Source organism: Euprymna scolopes, chromosome 6 (assembly GCF_053919585.1).
Source record: "Euprymna scolopes isolate OS-2025 chromosome 6, ASM5391958v1, whole genome shotgun sequence".
In the NCBI taxonomy this organism is placed as follows: Eukaryota; Metazoa; Mollusca; class Cephalopoda; order Sepiida; family Sepiolidae; genus Euprymna; species Euprymna scolopes.
Window position 1 is genome coordinate 29,585,284 of NC_136487.1, and position 21,851 is coordinate 29,607,134.

Sequence of the window (21,851 nt, forward strand, 5' to 3'; positions counted from 1 at the left end):
ATATATAGGGTTTAGCATATTGGGAAGTGATATGTTATATATATATATATATATATATATATATATATATATATATATATATATATATATACAAGCTTTACATACCTATCGTTGCCAGGTAAAAAAAACAAACTTTGCCGGGCAGGGAGTCTAGTGACATACTATTTAAGATACACCAAATATCCTAAATTGTTATGATCCTCTTGAAAGTTGATCGTATTTTCGATTTTTGAAGCATAAAACAGTCATCTACATTTATGAAACTCAAACAAGGAAATAAAAAAAAAATCATAGCTTCAAGGGAAATAACTCGTAAGTTGAATGAAATCTAACTTCTGTTTTACAGCGCAGCTGATGTTGATAATACTAATAATTAAAAATAAATGTCAAATCCAAGATAAATGAAATACATCAACTTTATATAATATTTCTAAATAGAATACTTAAAACAATTCTATTATTAATTTCCCTTAAAAATTTAAAGCTAATTATTACAAAAGAATTTCTTTAATATAATATGCAAATAAGATAACTTCTTGAATGTTGATTCGTTTTGAATAAATGGAAATCATGCGGGAATAAAAATATATGAGTCCGTTTTCAGTATGAAAATCTATTTGGGAACATTATACATTTTTTATATACTAAACACATTATGAACAAATAAACGGATAAGGATACAACGTTATCATTTTATATATATATACTAGCTGAAGTACCCGTTGTTGACTGGGTTCAAAAACAGCCTACAGAAAATCGACTGTGATTGATGAAAGTATGATAGGTTATGAAAAGGAGGGGTTGTAAAAAGATAGGTTTTGATGCTCAAACATTTTTCCCGAAGCAAAATATGATTAAAGTAAAGATAATTTTCGCACAAATATATTTTTTATATCAAATTTGTTTCCATTCGTAGTCAACAGTGACCAACAAAATGAGGTTTCCTTACAAAGAGAAAATGTTATATATATAATAATATAAATATACAAGAAATAGATGTTATTATAGTCAATAAAAGTTACTTTTATGGTAGAAAAGTTCATTGGTTTGTATTTTTAAGTAGTTTGTGAAATAAAAATATTTTTATTAATTCACGAACCGGTTAAAAAAATAAAAATGACAGCGACTTTAAAATAGAGAGCCCCGTTTCAATTTGAAAGATGGGTACCTGAGCATTCTGTGTTAACAATTTAAGAGAGTTCCGTCAACGTAAGGAATATTTATAAACATATTCTAATGTTTTCCGTTATTTTGTGCTTGAGGAATATTCGATTATGGCATGTGCAGTTTATATAAAAATTCATTTAAGTAATTATCGCCTCAAATTTCGTTTTAATTTCGGTTCGCTGAAACTATTTCAAGTAAAGAGCATTAAAAACTATTTCAAAACAAAAAAAACATGAACTGAACTTTTATTGACAATGGTAACATTTATTTCTTGTATATTTATTTTTTCGGGTAGTCGTTTGTTGGCTTTTCTGCTAAACACTCTTACTAAATAATATCGACGAAATATCGAAAAACAAAGAAACAAAAACAGTTTTAAAAAATAATGAAGCCTTACTTACTTTAGTAAAATAATCCGAAACAGCAAAATGGGATATTAAAAAAGTAAACACGTAATTACTTTAGTTTTTTAAAGCAAAGAATCGATATAAATATGAATAAGAAGAAAATGGCGCCCTTTTCAAGCAGAACAGCTTCGTTTCAGTTTTGCAGTATTGAACGTTGTAGTATTGCGCCGTAGGATTCAGGGTTATACTATTGTAATATAAAGAACACGCAGAAAGGGTTGTAATCAACTGAATTCCTTCTAGTACACTGACAAAAAAGCTTAAACAGATATATAAATAAAAATTAAAAGGTTATGTAAATGTTTTTAAAAAGACACGTAATCACGTGAGCAGGAGTTTCCCCTTCTTTTGACACGATAACAAGTAATCTTCTTATTTTTTAATTATTTATCTATTTATCTATTTTCGAAAGAGTGCCCCGTGCAAGTGGAGAGGGAAAAAAACAATTATGCAAAATTTGTGTCGAGAATTGTCTGAAGTTCCGACTTTTTGGGGCTTTGACTTTAATAAGAACGTGAATTTATTCGACACCATATGATTAAAAAAAAATAAATAAAAGCTAACGTGAAGTAAGATTAAAGTTAAGGTGTTATTGTGAACCCTCGCCCCTTTTAAAAAACCTTGTTAAACTTTGTGACATATTTACATTATATGGAGGTCAGGCGCGAACGAACACTCCCATAATTTTATTATAACATATTTCTTCAAACTGAAACATAATTATCAAAATATACTTACGCAAATAGATATGAAAAGTCTTTCTTAAAGTTTGTGCCATATTTCCATGGAGTACAGGCGCGAACGCAGACCCCACAATTTTATTATATTATCCCTATTTATGTTGAAACATACTTACCAAAGTATTCTTATTTACATCTGTATCAAAAACCCTTGTAAACTTTTTTTTTAATTTTTCACTTTTTATTTCCATACATTGGGGGCCAGGCGCGAACGCAGACCCCACAATATTTATGAACCACCATTCTGCCAGATCAAACATACCCATTCCTGATCCTCGATACATCTTCTATTATTATATGTAATCAGGTTTTTAAAATAGTCAACCATATAAGGAGCATATTCGTGACCACACACACACACACACACACACACACACACACACACACACACACACACACACACACACACATTTTGATTGTAAAGCGCAATTTACAGTTTTAATTTTCCTTCTCTTATAATAAGTTCTACCCTCTATTGCGTATTGAGCTCTTTTAATTCGGTTGGGATGAAATTTTCTATATATAAATACTGTTATTTATATTAGTTTGAAGTTTACCATTGCGTATATCAGGTAAAGACTACACCCCTTTGTTTTCATTAATATATTTATATATATATATATATATATATATATATATATATATATATATATATATATATATATATATATATATATATATCACATTTAAATCCAGATTAAATGACTGCACGATTTAACCGTAAAAAGAATCATTGGATTCAATGTCTTAACAAACACATAAGTGTTTAAATACAGTACTTATCTGATAGCTTAATGTTTTTGTTTAAATTCTATCTGATAGCATCTATTAGAAATGGGGTATAAAGAATATCACCATTTGTTAGAATGTGGGGTCGATTTTGTATGTCTTCAAGACGAAAGTGAGTACTCTGAATGGCACCTGTCCAAAGGTAATATCATGGCTTTATTTAGGATCGATTCGATTCTTATACAGTTTAAGGATTGCATCAGGAGTCAGCTACTTCCTGAAGTGATAGACTAATCCAATTATTTCTTTTAACAACAGACTGAATGTATATATGTTTTCCATTTTAGATCCGAAGTGAAAGTTGGTCCTACGAGAATCGCCTTCCTAAAAAGAGATGGACATTATTAAACTATATCTCCGAGTCCGTGGCGACGATATTTTGAATTTTTAATTAAGTAATTAATGATTATTTGTATTATTTACTGTTTATATCTTGGATGTCATTTTCACAAGGTTTCGGTCGATGTAACCTCCGACTTTCTTCAGGTGTATCTTGTCGAACTCGGGAATGTTTCTGTTTAACCTGCAGCGATGATATTGTGAACTTTTGATTAAGTAATTAATGGATTAAATTTCTAACCCTTTTAAAATGTTATCTACGGAGCTGGAAAGAGAAAATCTATAAACTATATTTGAATGCTGCAAAATTATAGAATTCTTAGCATTAAACCGACCGCATCACACTCTTATTGTACTGAAAAGGCGAAAAAATAGCTTTGTCATCCGTATTGACCTTGAAGTCAAATTTAGACCACGCTCGAGGAAACCTGACACTACTTATCCCATTTCATTAAAGAGAAAAGACATTCTTCTTCAATCGTCTTTGGCCTCTTTATTTGTGTGAAAATTTTGTAGGACCACTCATTTGATAAATGTTTTTTCTAATCAACCTTGACTGTTGAAAATTTATGGCCTTTTCTACATCAAAATGTATGAGAAAGGCGGAAGCTGGGGCATTGCCTATCAGCTGCACCGCATCATATGTAACCGAGACGGCTGTGATAGATTTTAACATTTTTTTTATAAACATCCCAACAATCTCATCTTAAAAACACGTCCTTGCGTCAAATTTGTCCTCTAGGAAGAGTTAGTGATATATATATATATATATATATATATATATATATATATATATATATATATATATATATATATAGATTTATATCTACTTCTCTTTTTGTCTACATCCTCTTCCACTTTTATCGCTCATTCTCACTCCCTATTCCTGCACGTACCTCTCACAATTACTTCGGGGAAAACAAATGCTAACACTAACATCTTAAGATTCATACACTATGGTGATCATTTACTATTTCTGTTTTTCTCGCTATAATTTTATTTGCCTATCTTGTTTCTTTCTTTTCAAATATGCCTCTCCTTCTTGTTATATGTGTCTGTCCGGAAACCAAATTTTCATGTAGTTCTGTCCCATAAAACAAAAGATATGAGCATTTCAATATTCAATTTGATACCAACCTTTTTGGCAGTTTCATAAGTTCTAAATCTCAGTGACCACTGATCAGAATTAAATAAATGAAGACTCGTAGGAATAGTAATGACTTAAATTGTCGCGTGACCAATTGACATTTGCACTTAAAATCGCAAATTAAGGGGATCATCACTCACCCAGAGCCTATTTTTAGCACTTTTTACAGCCATAGAATGTTTCAATCATAGTCATTTGTATTCCTAGTTTTGCATATGAATTACAAAATGTATGATATTTTCTCCAAATATTTTACCTTGATGGAAGAGAAACTAAATTTGCTGCTATAATTTCAAATGATTTGAAATAACAGCAAGAGGAGACTTGATTCCAAATATTTCTCATGTGTTAAATCTCCCCTCTTTGATTGTATGAGGACTATTTGATACTGAAGATATTCATAATCGTGTCCTATTTCCAAAAGAAGGGAGATATAACATATAAGGAATATACGCACACAGACATGTTCACTTATATATATATATATATATATATATATATATATATATATATATATATATATATATATATATATAAGTGAACGTGTTTGTGTGTCTGTGTGTGTACATTTCCCTACGCAATAATTTTGTCAATTTTAAGTCTAAAGACGCGAAATTTGATATACAGGGTACTGAGATTTGGGAAAATCTTTGTAATCGGTTTCCGGCCAGAAATTTGGCTGTTAAAGGGTCAAAGTTTAACGATTTGACTTTTGAGAACTCTACCAAACTCCTCCGACAATTTTGGGTCTAAACACTTGAAATTTTAAATATAGGTTCCTTGGATATGGATCTAACTTAATAACTTGATTTGAGCCCAAAACAATAATAACAAATTTTAAGGGGTCATAATAGGGGTCAAAGTTAACAAAAAATTGACCTCTGCAGTCTCTACCAAATTACTCAGACAATTTCTGATCCTAAACATTTGAAATTTTACATAAAGGGTATTCAGAGCTAGGGCAAGCTTTTTAATCGGTTTGGTTCGAAAATTTTCAGTTACCAATATATAAATGTATGTATGTATATATGTATGTATGTATGTATGTTTGTATGTGTGCCTAAAACTTTCGACAAAGGCGACAGATTTTATCAAGATCAGTATCGTTTTAAAGTTCGACCTTCCATACGACAAATATCGAAAAATTGGCTAAAAACATTAATATCTTCACCTTCAACTGGGCACTTTTCTACAGGGGGGGGGGACGCTTTTTTCGCCGATATTTTTGAAAGTTATCCTCTCCTTTCGATTGTCTAGCCTTAATTTAAACATGAATCACTTCAGGTTTGGCGGTGATCGTAACCGCAAAGACGTCAGTTTTTTCCCCGTTCTTTTCCTCCTTCGCGGTGCGGGTTCGAACCTGCCTTCCTACTATCATTTTTTTTTTGCTCAACATACACATCTAAACACCGGGCTGAAATGCTAGTTATATATATATATATATATATATATATATATATATATATATATATATATATATATATAAGTGAACATGTCTGTGTGTGTCTGTGTACATTTTTCTACGCAATAACTCTGTTAATTTTCAGTCTACAGACTCGAAATTTGTTATACAGTGTACTGAGATTTGGGAAAATCTTTGTAATCCGTTTTCGGCCAGAAATTTGGCTGTTAAGGGGGTAAAAGTTCAGCGATTTGACCTTTGAGAACTCTACCAAACTCCTCCGACAATTTTGGGTCTAAACACATGAAATTTTAGATATAGGTTCCTCGGACACTGATTCAACTTAATAACCTGATTGAGCCCAAAGCAATAAATGTTAAGGGGTCATAATAGGTGTCAAAGTTTTAAAAATTGACTGCATTTTTTTTCCTTGCTCAACATACACCTACAAACACCCGGGCAACGCCGGGTTGAAATGCTAGTATATATATATATATATATATATATATATATATATATATATATATATATATATATATACCTTGACTGTAATCCTTCGTTCTATCAACGTTCCTTTCCTCTCAGCTGAATGTATTCAGTTTCCTGTTACCACTTCCTTTCTACTTTTCTTTGTGTGTGTGTGTTTGTTTTTACTCCCAACCTCTCTCGTTAATTATAAAGACACTAAACTTACATACCTTCAGTACGCAGCTTCAGAGTCGAGGAAGATAGATAGAGGAGAGAGAGAGAGAGAGAGAGAGAGAGAGAGAGAGTCGACTGATTAGTAACAAGTGTCGGCTAAATATGTAGCAGCCATTATCAACAGTTCAAACAAACTAACAGAAAGCTACGTCTTAACTATTAGCGACCGGCTGTACTAACTCGAGGAATATTACCGCTTTGTTAGTAAATTGAATCTCCCTCGAAGCGTGTAGCTTTAATAGAATTGAAAACCAGTTCCACCATGTAAGTAGAAAAAGAGCTTCCTTTTGATCTCGTGTATTCACTGTAATTTGTTTATACACGTTTACTAAAAAAAAAAGAAAAAAGAAAAAATCAGTACTATCTAATCAGCATTTCTTCTTTTTTTTTGTTTCCCATATTTATAATTTTTTTTTTTTTTTGCAAATTGCATTTTATTATTACTTTGTCATTTAGTGGTTAAATTTATAATTGAAAGAAATTGTGGGCATTTGCTTACCTTAACAAAAAACAAAAAAAACAAAAAAAAAACAACAAAAAACAAAACAGGTAAAAAAATAAATATACAACAAATACATGTTACTAAAGACAAGATGTTACTCTTCTACCTACATGGATAAGTTTGTGTTTTTTAACATATTGTAATTCGAAGAATAAAACATTTAAAGCCAAAACTGCAACGCGAATTTTTTTTTTTTTTTTTTTTTTTTGTTCATTTTTAAAGAAATATATTTCGGAGTAAGACTCCTTTATCAATCTTTTTTTATTCCTCTTCTTCCTGGACATGATGTAGTGGAAGATAGTTCGATGAAGAGTCAATGTGATGTTGTTAACTGCGGGGTTTTTATGAAGCCGGATAAGTGACGCGTGGTCGCGCATTTTGAAAATCTGGGTAGTTATTTTTGTGTATATCCGTTAGAAGCGTTGAGTGAAATTTGAAGAATAAAACATAAATAAATACATCTGAAGCCAAAACTGCAACGCGAATTTTTTATAAAATAAACGGGTGTTTATTTTTGAAGAAATATATTTCGGAGTAAGACTCCTTTATCAATCTTTTTTTTTCTCTTCTCCCTCGACATAGTGACTTTGTAGTGGAAGATAGTTTCGTTTATTTAGTTTGAAATCAAATTAAGTCGGTTGAGGAATTAGAGCGAAAAAGTGGCAATTTCGTTACAGCTATTTAAACTCACGATAATCACTCGACAATCGAAAATGAATCAAAACGCTTGCTTGTATAAAGCCACGCAAGAAATGTCACCAATCCGGCGAAATACCAGTGTTTTGTTTAATTATCGATTTTTGAGGGTCGACCTGGCTGTAACAAAACCGCTGTTTTTTTTTGTTCTAATTCAACATACTTAACACTATTTTTGTTTCAAAGTAAACAAACATTTTTAAATAAGTTAAGACACACAAACTTATTTACGTAGATAAGAGAGTACATTTTTGTTGCGTTTGGTAACATTAATTTGTTTATATTTATTTTGTTCACGTTTTTTTTTTTTTTTTTTTTTTTTTTTTTGACTATTGTAAAAAATGTTCGAAATTGGGTGCTTGTGCACTTTTAGCACCGCACTATACTTTTCTTTCAGGTTAAATTCAAGCTTCACGGCATCTTTTTTATTATTATTAAATTGCTAGGTGGAAGCATAGAATAGTTGCAAAAAACCCTCCCCTCTCCATGTTAAGAATGGCTTTCAAAATAATAACGGTATTATTTAATCAGGGATGCAAAAGTTGACAAGTGTCCGAAATTGTTATAAAAGTTTGATACTTAAGCACTTATGGTACCGTGCTATTTTTTGTTTGTTTGAAATAGTTTTCTCAAGTTAAATTCAAGTTTTACGATATTTTAAAAAATTAAATTGTTAGGTGAAAGTACAGAATGATTACAAAACACCCTCCCATCCTCATGTTTCTTAATAATAACGTTATTATTTCAGCATAGTAGCATAACTGCATAAGTACCAACATTTTAACCCCTTTAATGTAAAGGAACTTCTAATAACTTTTTTTTTTAATTGTTTGATATACACAGATTTCCAAACTTTTCTGATACCTTTGCAGAATTATGTAGAAACAGCGATTTTAAATATACGAGGATTTTCTACGAATTTAAAAATCAGTTTAAATGAATGTGTATTTAATCGTTTAAACACTTCCCTTATCTACTTCCATGACGGTACTAAGAAGCAGAAGTTTAAATGTAATGTGAACAGATATATCGCTGCTCACAGTCCCATGTAAATATTATCCTACATAAAAATCCTTATGTCCAAGAGACAATACGCCTTATTTGAGCTGAGAAAAAGTAAACAAAAATAAATAAAAATAAACACTTTCGAAAGAATTCATTCAACAAAGATACTATGAATGGCTGGTTTACGAAGAAACAGAAATGCGTTTGGGTTAATTTAAATTAATAGCGGACCTGAACGAGAATCAGCCCGATCTATAATTTTTATAGTATGTTTTAGTATGTAGTATAGTTTTCGAGTTTGGAGGGTGTTTAGTCAGAAAGCCATTTTTAACATCAGAAGGTTGGGGGGGTTATACTGTCGTAAATTATATCAACTGCAGAATACAGGTAAAAATTATAGGGGGGTAATTTTCGCTCAGATCCGCCAAATTAATTTCTTAAATAGAAGTTAATCATTTTTTTTTATTTTTTTTTTTTTTACATTATTTTAGAATCAGGTTAATAGGAAATAAAATAATGTTCAAGTTACGTAGATGACAGAAAATAGAAATAACCTATAAATCATTTCATTGCTTTTCGAAAAGTACTTTTCTGTTTTTATTGAAACCAATTTAAAATCATATATTAGTGGCCTAGCAAGGTCACAGAGGAGACAACCAAGCAAGGAAAAAAAGAAAAGACAAAAAAAAGAAGCAAAGTTCGTCGCAAAACAGCAAAATTAAAGCTGGGTTGCTAGGACCCAATATATATAAATATATACTTATTTGGGCATATTTTATTGATTTGGAAATATAGTTTTTTTTTTTTTTTTAACTAATTGCCATAAAATTTTAACCATAGAATATATTATAATCTAAAAGCCTACAAATTTTCATGTAGTTTCGACCCATTAAACCAAAGATATAAGCATTTCAATATTCAATTTGGCGACGAGTATAGATAGATCCATATATAGATATACCACTTTTGGGGCTATTTTATCAGTTCGAAATCTCGGCAACTATTGATCAGAATTTAATAAATGAAGGTTCGTTGGAAAGCTAATGACCTGAATTTTGTAGTGAGCTATGTGGCATTTATCCTTAAGGTCGCACATTACTGTTTCTGGAAGTGGAAAATCCCTTTTCTATATTAAAATAACTTAAATGAGAATTCACTTTATGGCCACCTTGGCTATAATGTGGATGTTTATATTAAATTAATATAAAAAAATGATCCGCACTTTATAATTTCTTCATATCTTTGAAACTACTCGTTTCCACGGATTTGTACTATTATTTTCGTTTTCAGCCCCCTCGAAAACCTTTGATAGTGGTAAATTTAAAGGCTGTTTTGTGGGTGGAAAAATACTGCACCTTCAATCATAGTCATTAGTGTTCCTAGTTTTGCATATGAATTACAGCATATCTGACATTTTTCTCCAAAACCTCTTGCTCTGATTGAGAGGAGACAAAAACTAGCTTCTATGGTTTCAAATGATCTGAAATAACAGCAAGGGAAGACTTGATTCCAAATATTTCTCATGTGTTATATCTCCCCTCTTTGGTTTCCAGTGTATAAGGCTTATTTGATACTGGTTATATTCATAACCATACCCTATTTCCAGAAGAGGGGAGATATAACATATGAAAAATATTTGGAATCAAGTCTCCTCGATTTTTTGTCTCTCCTTCATCAAGGTCAGAGGTTTTGGGAATATATATATATATATATATATATATATATATATATATATATATATATATACCCCAAAGACAACTATTTCGTCGTCTAAGACTGACTGATGTCGTTGTACGTGGCGAGTGTATGCATACAGGTAAATGCGACAAAAAACAAGAACGAATAAACATCACAATAATGCCGGTGAAATGTGCAACGTTTTAAAATTACCATCTAAAAGTTTAAATGTAGATAATTTTTTATTTTAATTTGAAGAATATTAAAATGCGTTTTCTACTTTGTGTTTGTGAATGTTTAAGCAAAAATCTCAAACTGATAATTTGACTGCGTTTTGGCCACAACTGGCGCTAATCGTGACACTCTGCACTGATGATTCCCGAAAGGATGAAGCACCGTCTGTAGGTATTTAATTATTACAGTAAATAATTATGTCCGCCCCTTTAAGAAACTTGTTTCTAATCCTTGAGCACTTTACAGTTGTAATAAGTCGGTCAACTTAGCTCATATGCGTAGATCGTGATATAATGACTTGATCATTCTGACTGACGTTAAAAGCATTTAAAAAGAATTAATGTTTAATTTCAACTGTATATCTCGCGGTTGTCGGAAGCCGGTTGGTTCAGGTCTTTGCTAATGAAATCAAACATGACTTCTGTTGCAAGGGTTCGAATCTTTCGAATGGCGTTTATCGTGACACCTTGCGCTGATCATTCCTGAAAAAAAGAAACGCTAATGTCTGTAGGTATTTAATTAATATAGTAAATAATTATATATATATATATATATATATATATATATATATATATATGTATTGTTTTACAAACACTACTGATGAACCATAGAATAAATATTGTTTGCTTTTTTAAATCAGGGATTTTTTTAATTGTAAAAAAGCTTATTTCTCCTACAATAATATTTGCACAAGTGTAGATTCTTGGAAGCAAAACAATGCAGTGATTACAAGGGAGGAATTGTATTACAAGCGAAGGAAGTTCCAACTAAGGACGTCGGACTAAAATTCTTTAACACAATTTTAAAGGTTGACAAACTGCCAAGGTGTGTGTGTGTATATATATATATATATATATATATATATATATATATGTTATGAAAATATATATGGCAATTAAGCTACACAGAATATTCCGCGTTTCATTCTCGTGAGAATTTGTCAGGCTTAATTGCCATATATATTTTCATAACTTACTACCTAGCTCTTCCTATGTATTGAGCACTGTTAAAGTAAATACTGAAAATTTACGCGTAAAATAATATATTCGTATATTAATTTATGTGATTAAATGAACTAATCATATATAAATAAGGTTGTACAAGAAAGTTCTTGCGGTTTTTGACTTTGAAATTCAGTTGAAGATATCTCGGTTAAAACAAAACATTGATCGAAATAAGCGCCATCAGAATCAACACACTTTTGCAAACGCAAAATTTATGCCAGTAACGTAAAGTCTTGTGTTCTGGTGGCGATAAAGTGGCTGAAGGCGTTTTTGATATTACTTAGGCTTTTGAGCATTTCTCACGCAGAAAGTTGTCGAGATCTTTGAACAAAGCTGTAGTTAGTAGTTGAGAGGTCTGGAGAGTATGGCGGATGAATCAGAATTTCATAGCCCAATTCGTTCAACTTCTGCATGGCGGTTTATCAACGTGCCGTCGGACATTCCTGTGGAGAAGAATTGACCCGTTTCTGTTGACTAATACTGGGTGTTGTTGTCGAAGTTTCTGATGCATTCCATCCATTTGTTGACTACTTATGCATTAAAAAAAACTGGAATGGATGAGACCGGTCACAGACCACCAAACAGTCAGCATTACTTTCTTTTGGTGCCAATATGGCTCAAGGAAGTGCCATGGAGCTTCGTCGGCGTCTAACCACTGAGCTGAGCGTCAAAGGTATTCGTAAAGAACCCACTTTTTACGTAAATCACAACCCGCTGGAGAAACGGGTCGTTCTTATTGAGTAAAAGAAGGGAAGATGACTCTTCATAACGGCGTTTCTTTTGGTTGTTCTATTCGTGAGGCGCCGATTTATCAAGTCTTTTTGTCTTTTCAATCTCTCTCAAATAATTACGCCTTATTCAGAAGCAAGTTGTCGAACAGTTGTGTGCGGATTCGCTTAGACTAAGGCCCTTGATTGATCGTTGTGAATATGACCAACCAGGATGACCAACCATTACGCTCACTATCTTAAAAACTGCCGTCGTCATCACGCAGTTTCTTAAACCACCATTGTGCTGTGCGTCTACTAGTGGTTCAGGGTCAACTCCTTCGTTGATAACGCGAGCTGTTTCAGCAGCTTTTCGGCCTAGCTTGAATTGCAAAAAAGAAAATAGTGCGAATTTACTTTTTTTCCATCTTGTATTCAACGTAGATAGAATTGTTTTGAAAATATATTCATTTAAAAAAATAATAACGACCAATTATATTTTACGACTAGCGGGACGTGCCCGACCTTGGTCGGTTGTAAAATACGCTTTTATATATTTTATTGAATAATATATAGTACTGATTTCAAAAGTAAAAAAAAAAAGACTTGGGTACCATCAACTAGAAACGAAACTTCGGACGACAAATATCGAAAAATTGGCCCAAAATATTAATTCTTTCATTCTCAACTGGGTACTTTTTACAGGGAGGGTCGATTTTTTGGCTGACATTTTTTGCAAGTCATTCAACACTTGCGTTCACAACGTCGCTTAAAAGGCATTATTTCGACCGCATGTTTATAGCGTATTTTGTAATGGAATTTGAGTTGTTGCTTCTCTGTTTAGTTAAAACTTCGCATCGCTACAACTGAGATTATATATGTCGGTCACTAATATCTGAAAACAGCCAATGTAACCGAAACCCTTGGATTGATTGTCAACAAATTTGAAACAAACAGTGACACCATGCTTAGGGTAATACAACGTAGTCTATATATATATATATATATATATATATATATATATATATATATATATATGGTTTTAGCTCCATCCCGACTTTTAACCCCACCCTTTCTCATTCATTCCTATATCTAAACACAGACTCAAATCTGAACGCCTATTGGGTCTTATTTACATACAGCGAAATCTTATTTTTCACAACATTCCACAGAACCACCTTATTAATTCCTGCAACGAGGAAGACCTTATATTTTCATTGCAAACTTTGCTTACACATAAGCTGTATCGCCGGAAGAGGTCTCTAGTGACTGGTAACTAGCTGACCGAAACATGCTAATGACTGTGTAGCAACATATTGCTGCTTATATAAAAACAAATAAAAAGTTTATATATATATATTACTTTGTGCGTGTGTGAGATAGGTCTTTGCTCATGGATCCCAATATGACTGGGGTTATCTTTTATAGATTTCCTCCAAAAGTTATTTTATATTTCTGGCAGTGTTCATAGATATGTTTTATACAGAAATTCATCTAATAAGTATCGAAAATTTAGAAAATCCGGCCGTAAAATTAGTGTTTCTTTTCTTATAGACAAAAAGAATATTTACAGGGGAATATTTTACGTTACACTGGCAAGGGAGATAATAAAAACTTAGCATATCATTTTTTCTTAAAAAAAAGAACATAATTATTGACATCTGGAGGTGAAGCTCAGTGGTAGAATTTTCGACTATAGATCGAATGATCCTCTGTTCAAGCCCGGGTGTATATCACCATTTTATTTTTTCTTATCAATGAGTTCAGATTACAAGATATCCCATTTAAAATCGCCGCAAATACTTTCTTCGTTTGTATATTTTAAAACTAAACATTATCAAAACTGACATTTCCAGGGCATTCATCATCAAACTTAAATATCAGCTGACATGATATTGTAAACAAGCACAGACGGAATTTGATGAACGACATTATCATTATCATGTTTTTTTACTTTTTTTGCGAATTAGTCCACCGGGAAAATTATTCCTCGTAATACATAATATTCAGTAGAGGATTGATTCTATAATAATACATACGCAATCTGCATAAATTAAAATATCATGTTTAAGCATATTGTACGACCTGGCAACGCCGGGCGTCCCTATTATTATTATTATTATTATTATTATTATTATTATTATTATTATTTGTTTTTACATAAGCAGTAATGTATTGCTACACAGTCATGAGCATATTTCAGTCAGCTGCTATTTGAAAAATAACAACTTCCAAATTATATATATATATATACAGTTTTGAAAATAATAAGCGGAAGTTTCTCGAGAGCTCTTTCGGCTATCATCTCATCAGGAGAAAATCGAGAGCGTGCAAAATAATATTATGCCGAAAATAAAGAGTTCTAATGGGGAACTTATTAAATGTGCCAAAAGTACGGGGACACTAAAATAAATTTATTAACGTTTAAAAAAACGATTAAAATATTGGCACAACGAGGGGGAAAAAAAACTGGAGAAAAGATTCAAAGTTCTCCAAAGAGAAACAATGCGTTAGATGTTTCCTTTTGCCGGCACATATATGTGTGTGTGTATTTAGACTACAAGTCCGTATTTAAGCAGGTTTGATTGAATACTTCAGCGTTTTCTCTTTTTTTTATTTTCAGTACTAGACAAAAGAAAGATGATAGTATATGAGTAGGCGAGAGATCTAGAATAGTAATAGGACGAGGTAAACAAGAAAAAAAAAACACGCGCCAAACTGACCACGAAAGACACAATTAAATTACCTGATTGTTTCTAGCGAAAATCGGATATACGAACAGCACTGTATTATTGATCGCTATTGACCTGATATATGCGTGAACGATGACGACAATTAAATGCACCGAGTAGAATACTAGAATATTTGAGAATGTAAATCTCGCATGGACATAGTTTTCGCCAAACTTATTTGTGACAGTATGCGAAAACATCGTATGACTAACGAAAAATGGATATATAGCTTGATCGATGTGGACGAATCGCATCGTCTGACGTATTAAACTTGGGTGTGTCAACTGATGAAAAGCGGATATTTATTGGACCATTGAAGGGTCCACTATTTACGGCCTTTGATGTAATGCCATAGATGGTCGTGTTATCAGTATAGATATCAACGAATGATTTAAGTATGTGTTTTGGGAAATCATTGATGTAGATCAGGAAGAGAGCTGGGCCTAGAATGAACCCCTGAGGGACTCCAGCATTAATACTGTTGGCCTCTGATTTGTTATGGATATCGCTAGTTGGAGAGGCTTCTTCTAATTGTTAAAAGATAGCAGTTTAATCTTACTAGCATTAAATGTTACCATTCATTTACGTCCCAATCCACTGCTGTTTGGAGGTGGTTTTCTAAGGATTCTGCCATTGTCTTGGATTTGTGTACATCCGGTCTTCATTCATGCATATTATAGAGCGTTCTATCATCAGTAAATATACTAATCTCGGACAAAGTATTATCGGGGAGATCATTGATGAATATCAGAAATAATAGTGGTCCAAGGATCGACCCCTTAGGCACTCTATTAATGTTATGCTGCTTGGATGATCAATGGTAACCTGGATGCTCCTGTTGTCTAAGAAGTATCTAATTATATTTAGTATTCGTCCAGTTATACTGTATGATTTAATTTTCATTAGCAGTACTTCATCCCGGACTTTGTCAAAGGCGTTGGATATATCGAGGGCTACAGCCCTGGCTTCATCCGCCTTATCCAGTGCACGGTATATGCGTTTAGAGATGTCTGTTATAATAACTGCAATAAAACGACATTACCTAAATCACTACTGTTTGTCAAAAAGATTAGCTTTTGCAAGGTGATGGACTAGTGCTTGATTGATTAGCGCTTCAAAGATTTTAACAATGAGGAGGATGAAACTAATAGGGCAATAATTGGGAGGAGCAGTTGTTTCGCCAGAATTCTTGTACACTGGTGCCACAGAATCCATCTTCCAGCTATTAGGGGAGCAAGATTCAGCAAGGCAGTTTTAGAGTTTGAAAAGTACGGGGCTAGCTTAACTGAGCATTTCTTAATCAGTATAGCAGTGACATGTCTAAGTTTTTTTATGATATCGCGGACATGAGAAGGGATGATTTTAAAATCATCAATTGTGGCTTCTGTCCGCATAGAGGAATTTAGGAGGGAGATGTTTGTTGGCTCTGGAGTGCAGTTAGAGGCGAATCGCCAAGCATGCGATTTCGCCATTTGGTTATCGTATATGCAAACTTCTGGTTGTTGGATAGTGGGAGAATTACTGATTGCCCTTTATTCACCACACTATTATAAATTTTACAGAAATCACGAGTGTATATCCTCTGCGATTCTATGCGTTCCCTGGTTATTTGAGCATGCCTTTTTTATTTTTTTGGCTGTGGATATTTCTCGCTTACAATGGTTTCTAGCATCTTTAAATTTTTGCCTATTTGTATTTAACTTCTGACATACGAGCCGGTGGGGTGCATGCTCTCCTTAAGCAATGGCAGCTACACAATCTGTAGTGAAACATGGGGATGAGTGGGGCGTGCTATAATACTTCCGTGCGGAGACATGTGCTTCAATGTTAGTTTAACATCATTGTCTCATTAGCACACTGTTCAGCAGGGAGAGAAAGAAGATATTGGCTCATGAGACATCTCGGAGTTCTCTGATGGCTTCCTAGTCAGACCATTTTGTAGTACCTCGTCATTTTGAGAAATGACTTCTCACCTAAATGGTTTATCGAAGTAGACGAGTTGTTTGACGAAATCTATGATCGACGCCCGATTGCATTTTTCTTTTGAGATTCTCAATATTCCTGTGTATCATAAATGTTTTTGTATAGGTATCGTTGATAATTGTATCAAGAAATATATGAGGGCCAATAAACATACCAAATACATTTATTCGCTAATGTAATCATTATCATTTCCGTTGAACAAAGCCGTTTCATAGCACGTCCATAAGATGCATTAAATTTAGAGCTTAAACATGAAAGTCTTTAGATATCTTATGTAAGGTTTACTCCACTAACATGATTTTTAAATTTCTAAATGGATAGTTTGTGCGAGGTCCAAAGATTATGTTAAGTGATGAATAACTTTCAAGACAAAATTTTATCTTTTGTACAACGCAGAGTTAGCTTTATCACGAAAAAAGATCAAGGTGATCATGTAAAACCTATTGTCAATCATTTAAAATTCAAGTCGTTAAGGTATGTGTTTCTTGTTTGGAGTACATAATACAGTAGTTTCGATCAAAATAAAATTAACCAAGCCTGAGAGAAAATGAATATATTGATTCGGGAAATCCGATCCTTAAATGAGTCTTTCTTCCTTAGATAAAAAATAAATTTTACAAGAGAATATCTTACGTTTCGGCAGTCAAGATAAGGGAGATTCAATTGTCAGCAAATCATTTGTTTTTAACAAAAACAGAACTATTGTCATCTGGCGATATAGCTCAGTGGCAGAGTATTCGGCTATACATCGAATGGTCCCAGTTCAAACTCGGGTGTACCTCACCATTTTTTTCTTATTAATAAGTTCAATTGGCGCTGTTTTACAATTTGTCATTGTGCAGAAGGAGACAACTCCCGTTTACTAAGAGATTTGTTCATTTTTTCATTTCATAATTTAGGACGCTCGATGCATAGATATTTTTTTAAAAATTAAATTAATACATTAACAAAAAAGAAAGCTGCGACGAATTTTTTTGAATGTAAATATCTTGATAACATTAATAATACAAAATGTAGTCTTTACGCGAATATTAAGAGAATCGTTTCTGTTTTCATATAATAATTTACGATGCTAAAACCAACGAAACAACGATAATTTCATTAGATGAAAATATTAAAAAAAAAGCAACAGCAACTTTTTTCTACATTGTTTACGACAACTTTTTTTATTAATTAAAAAGAAAATGTTATGCTAAGGTTTTTAAACATTAGTTTTAAACCTAAAAAATAACAAGAATGAAACTCTTTAATAAAACAAGGATGAAACTTTTAAGCTGCGGCCACTTCTTTGTAACAAAGCTTATAATATTAATAACACCAACATCTAGTTTTTAACATTACAAAAAAAAAAATAATAATAAAAATGCTCCAGGAGAGGTATTGAGGATTGTGCAAAGCTTGTCTCACAATTACACGCGCAGCTGCCCCTACAGGTGTATCCTTTGTCTTTCGAAACTGAACGGAGGCATCAAAAACTAAAATTGACAAAAAACGAAAATATATACAGGATGTCTGAAAAATATGAAAATGTACTCGCACTTACACTGTTATCTACGATCTCTGGACAATAATGGTTACTAATTGGTATATTTGCGAACATAATTCTTCAATCGCATTTGTCTTCTGTATATGAAGCTCTTCAATTTCGCTCTATTCTCCGAAACGTTTCATCGTCATTCGAAGTGTGAGTACATTTTTAGACGTTCTGTATAGTAATGATTTGGAAATATTTCAAATACAATTAAGGTTGACTTGTTTAATTTTAACTAGAGACGTACTTTAGCATGAGCATCGACAAAATATTCGTTTTATTATTGAATGTGACGCTTTGAACTGAAATCTATTTGATTTGATTGTAAGACATTCACGTGTGCGTGTATCAATGGGGTATATTTTATGGAAACCTTCTATAACAATGGGTTTTAAAATGTTTTCACGTGACTGGGTTGTGGTGGACAAAGGTTTAAATTGATGATAGGCTTAAGAATATGGTAGGCAAAAACTTGTTTTTTTTAAATTCAAATGAATGGATTTATTCTAAGTGTTTCTAACTTATTTAGAATCGTACCCCGGACGATCATTATTAAGAAGACAAAATAGTAATCTAGAATTCATTACAGAAAACGTTCAGATGAAAGCATAAAGACGGTCACTGGGAAAGAATATTCGACACTGTTATTATGTTGTTGGCGTGATCAGTATATACCATGTGATAGCATTTACCATTATTTTGTTTGAAAGACGTATGTAATCAGTGATTGCAAGGTGCTCAGATCAAGTAACCTTACAAGATAAGGCCAGAGTTCGTTTTTGCTACTGATACTATCAATCCCAGTGGTCGGTGCTACTTGTAGAAAGATTATGTTGAGAGAGTCCGAAAACGAAAGATAGTAAAAAGAGCATGCACACAGCATGACGTGCTAGCATCTCACGATGGTTATCGGCTCAAAACAGACCAGAGAGTCTGCATAAATGTTATACAAAGATAAGACGGAGAATATATATATATATATATATATATATATATATATATATATATATATAATGTACGTATTACTAGTTTACACCTTTCCTTAAAAAATGTAGAAGAGATTATGCCCCGCCAGTGATCGCACTCGCTATTTAGATATATTACTAGAATATTCATAAAAAATCATAGAATGTCGTAATTTATTCATTTTTTTCTGCATGTAAATCTAATATATAAAAGGCTATATGTCTGTCTGTCCCCATATCTTCAAACTCTATCTCTACCGAAACTGAAAGTCGCAGAGCGGCGCTAGGGGCCTCAAATGATTGGATTTTTTACGGACCATTTTTTATGGGGCTTTAGCCGGTTAAAATAGTTTTTAAAAAGTTAAAAATGATTCCAAATTTAAAAAAATCGTTATACATTTTGTACATTCATCTTAGTATATTTTTTGATTTTTAATCAGTTCATATGCGCGTCACGTTAGTATAGTGGTTACGTCATCAGCTTTGAATGATACAATTTCAGTTTCGATTCTAGCTGATGGCAACCATTTTTTTTTTTTAATCACAACTCTATAATAATATATACGAAATCTGGACAAATTAAAATATCATATTTAAGCGTGTTTTACGCTCGGGCAAAGCCAGATGATCCCCCCCCGCTAGTAATAATAATTATTTTTTATAACTTAAACGGGGGGAAAAGCACCCTATTTTTATTTTATTATAGACTAGGGGATTTTTTCTTAAATTAATTTTTAACGTTGTTAAGGCAGGGGTGATTAACTGACTTGTTATTTACTTTCTCGATTTCTCTCACCATTTGAAAGATTAGGTTAAGGAGAAAGTTCTTGCAGAATTTAAAATTTTGTATTCAAATGATGCATTTTCAAATAAGTTTTCGTTATAATGCCTTTACTTTATATATCATATTAATAAGCATTTTTCGTTCTCTGTGATCGTTTAAATTAAAATCGTTTTAAAAAATTGTCTTCTTTCCAGAACGTGTACACAAGATAAAAAAAAAAAATAAATTCGCACGATTTTCTAATTTCAATTCAAGCAAGGCTGATAAGCTGATGAAACAGCTCGTGATACTAACCAAGCATTTGGCAAAAGAACCACTACTGAACGCACAGCACAATGGTGGTTTAAGAAATTTCGTGGCGGTGACAGGAATCATGAAGATGATGAGCGTAGTAGTCGCCCATCAGATGTTGACAACAATCATTTAAGTCTTAGTCCAAGCCAATCCACGCACAACTTTTCGAGAACTTGCTTCTGAATTAGACGTAACGTATACGACTATTTCCAACTACTTGAGAGAGATTGGAAAGGCAAACACCTTGATAAATGGGTTTCTCACGAATTGAACGACAACCTAAAAAAATACACTTATGAAGTTTCAGCTTCTCTTTTACGCAGCAAGAACGACCAGTTTCTCGACCGGGTTATAACTTGCGATAAAAATGGGTTCTTTATAACAACTGGCGACGCTCAGCTCAGTGGTTAGACATCGACGAAGCTCCACGACACTTCCCGAAGATAGTTGCACCAATACAAGGTCATGCTGACTGTTTGGTTGTCTGCGACTAGTCTTATCAATGTTTTGAATGCAGGCGAAACCTTACGGCAAGGAAGTTCTGTCAACAAATGGATGAACTGCATCATGTGCCCTTGACTCTGGTTTCAGGTTTTCAGGCTTTAAGATAGTTTCTTCTCTAGTAACGTTTATGGTTAAAATATTGATTATATATTCACATTTGTAACTTTTCCCTGCGCTTATACTAAAGATATATAAATGATAATATAGTTTTTGTCTTGTTTTCTTTCATTAAGTCATAATAAAATTTATGAGTACAATTAAATAAAGATTATATAAGCACATATTCCCATTTATTAATGCAGTAATATTTTGTTACGTTTTCTGAAAAACTCGTATTTATCAAGGTAGAAAACACCAGAATAATTATCAGCACATGACCTCACATATTTTTCATTGTTTGAGCGCCCACTTTGAAATGTTTTAAAACAAGTTATAAATAATTCTTCTATCTTGGCTACTCAACAATTGGTAATCATATTACATGGGATTGATAATCATTAATTACCATTCCACTACTAGAAAGAAATAAACTGCAAATTG

At 32.6% G+C, this 21,851-nt stretch overlaps 1 protein-coding gene across 2 annotated transcripts in view; it reads left to right on the top strand.

Moving 5' to 3' along the window:
• Window positions 1-21,851, top strand: part of LOC145277598 (allene oxide synthase-lipoxygenase protein-like) — a 258,552-nt gene that overhangs the window by 93,612 nt on the left and 143,089 nt on the right. Inside the window, exon 1 of one of the 2 annotated variants that reach the window (XM_080129115.1) lies at window positions 6,694-6,957. The exons of the other annotated variant lie outside the window; for it this stretch is intronic. The gene's annotated coding sequence lies outside the window, so the exon portion shown is untranslated. Of the gene's footprint in view, window positions 1-6,693; window positions 6,958-21,851 lie in introns of those variants that run through there. 2 annotated transcript variants of the gene reach the window in all.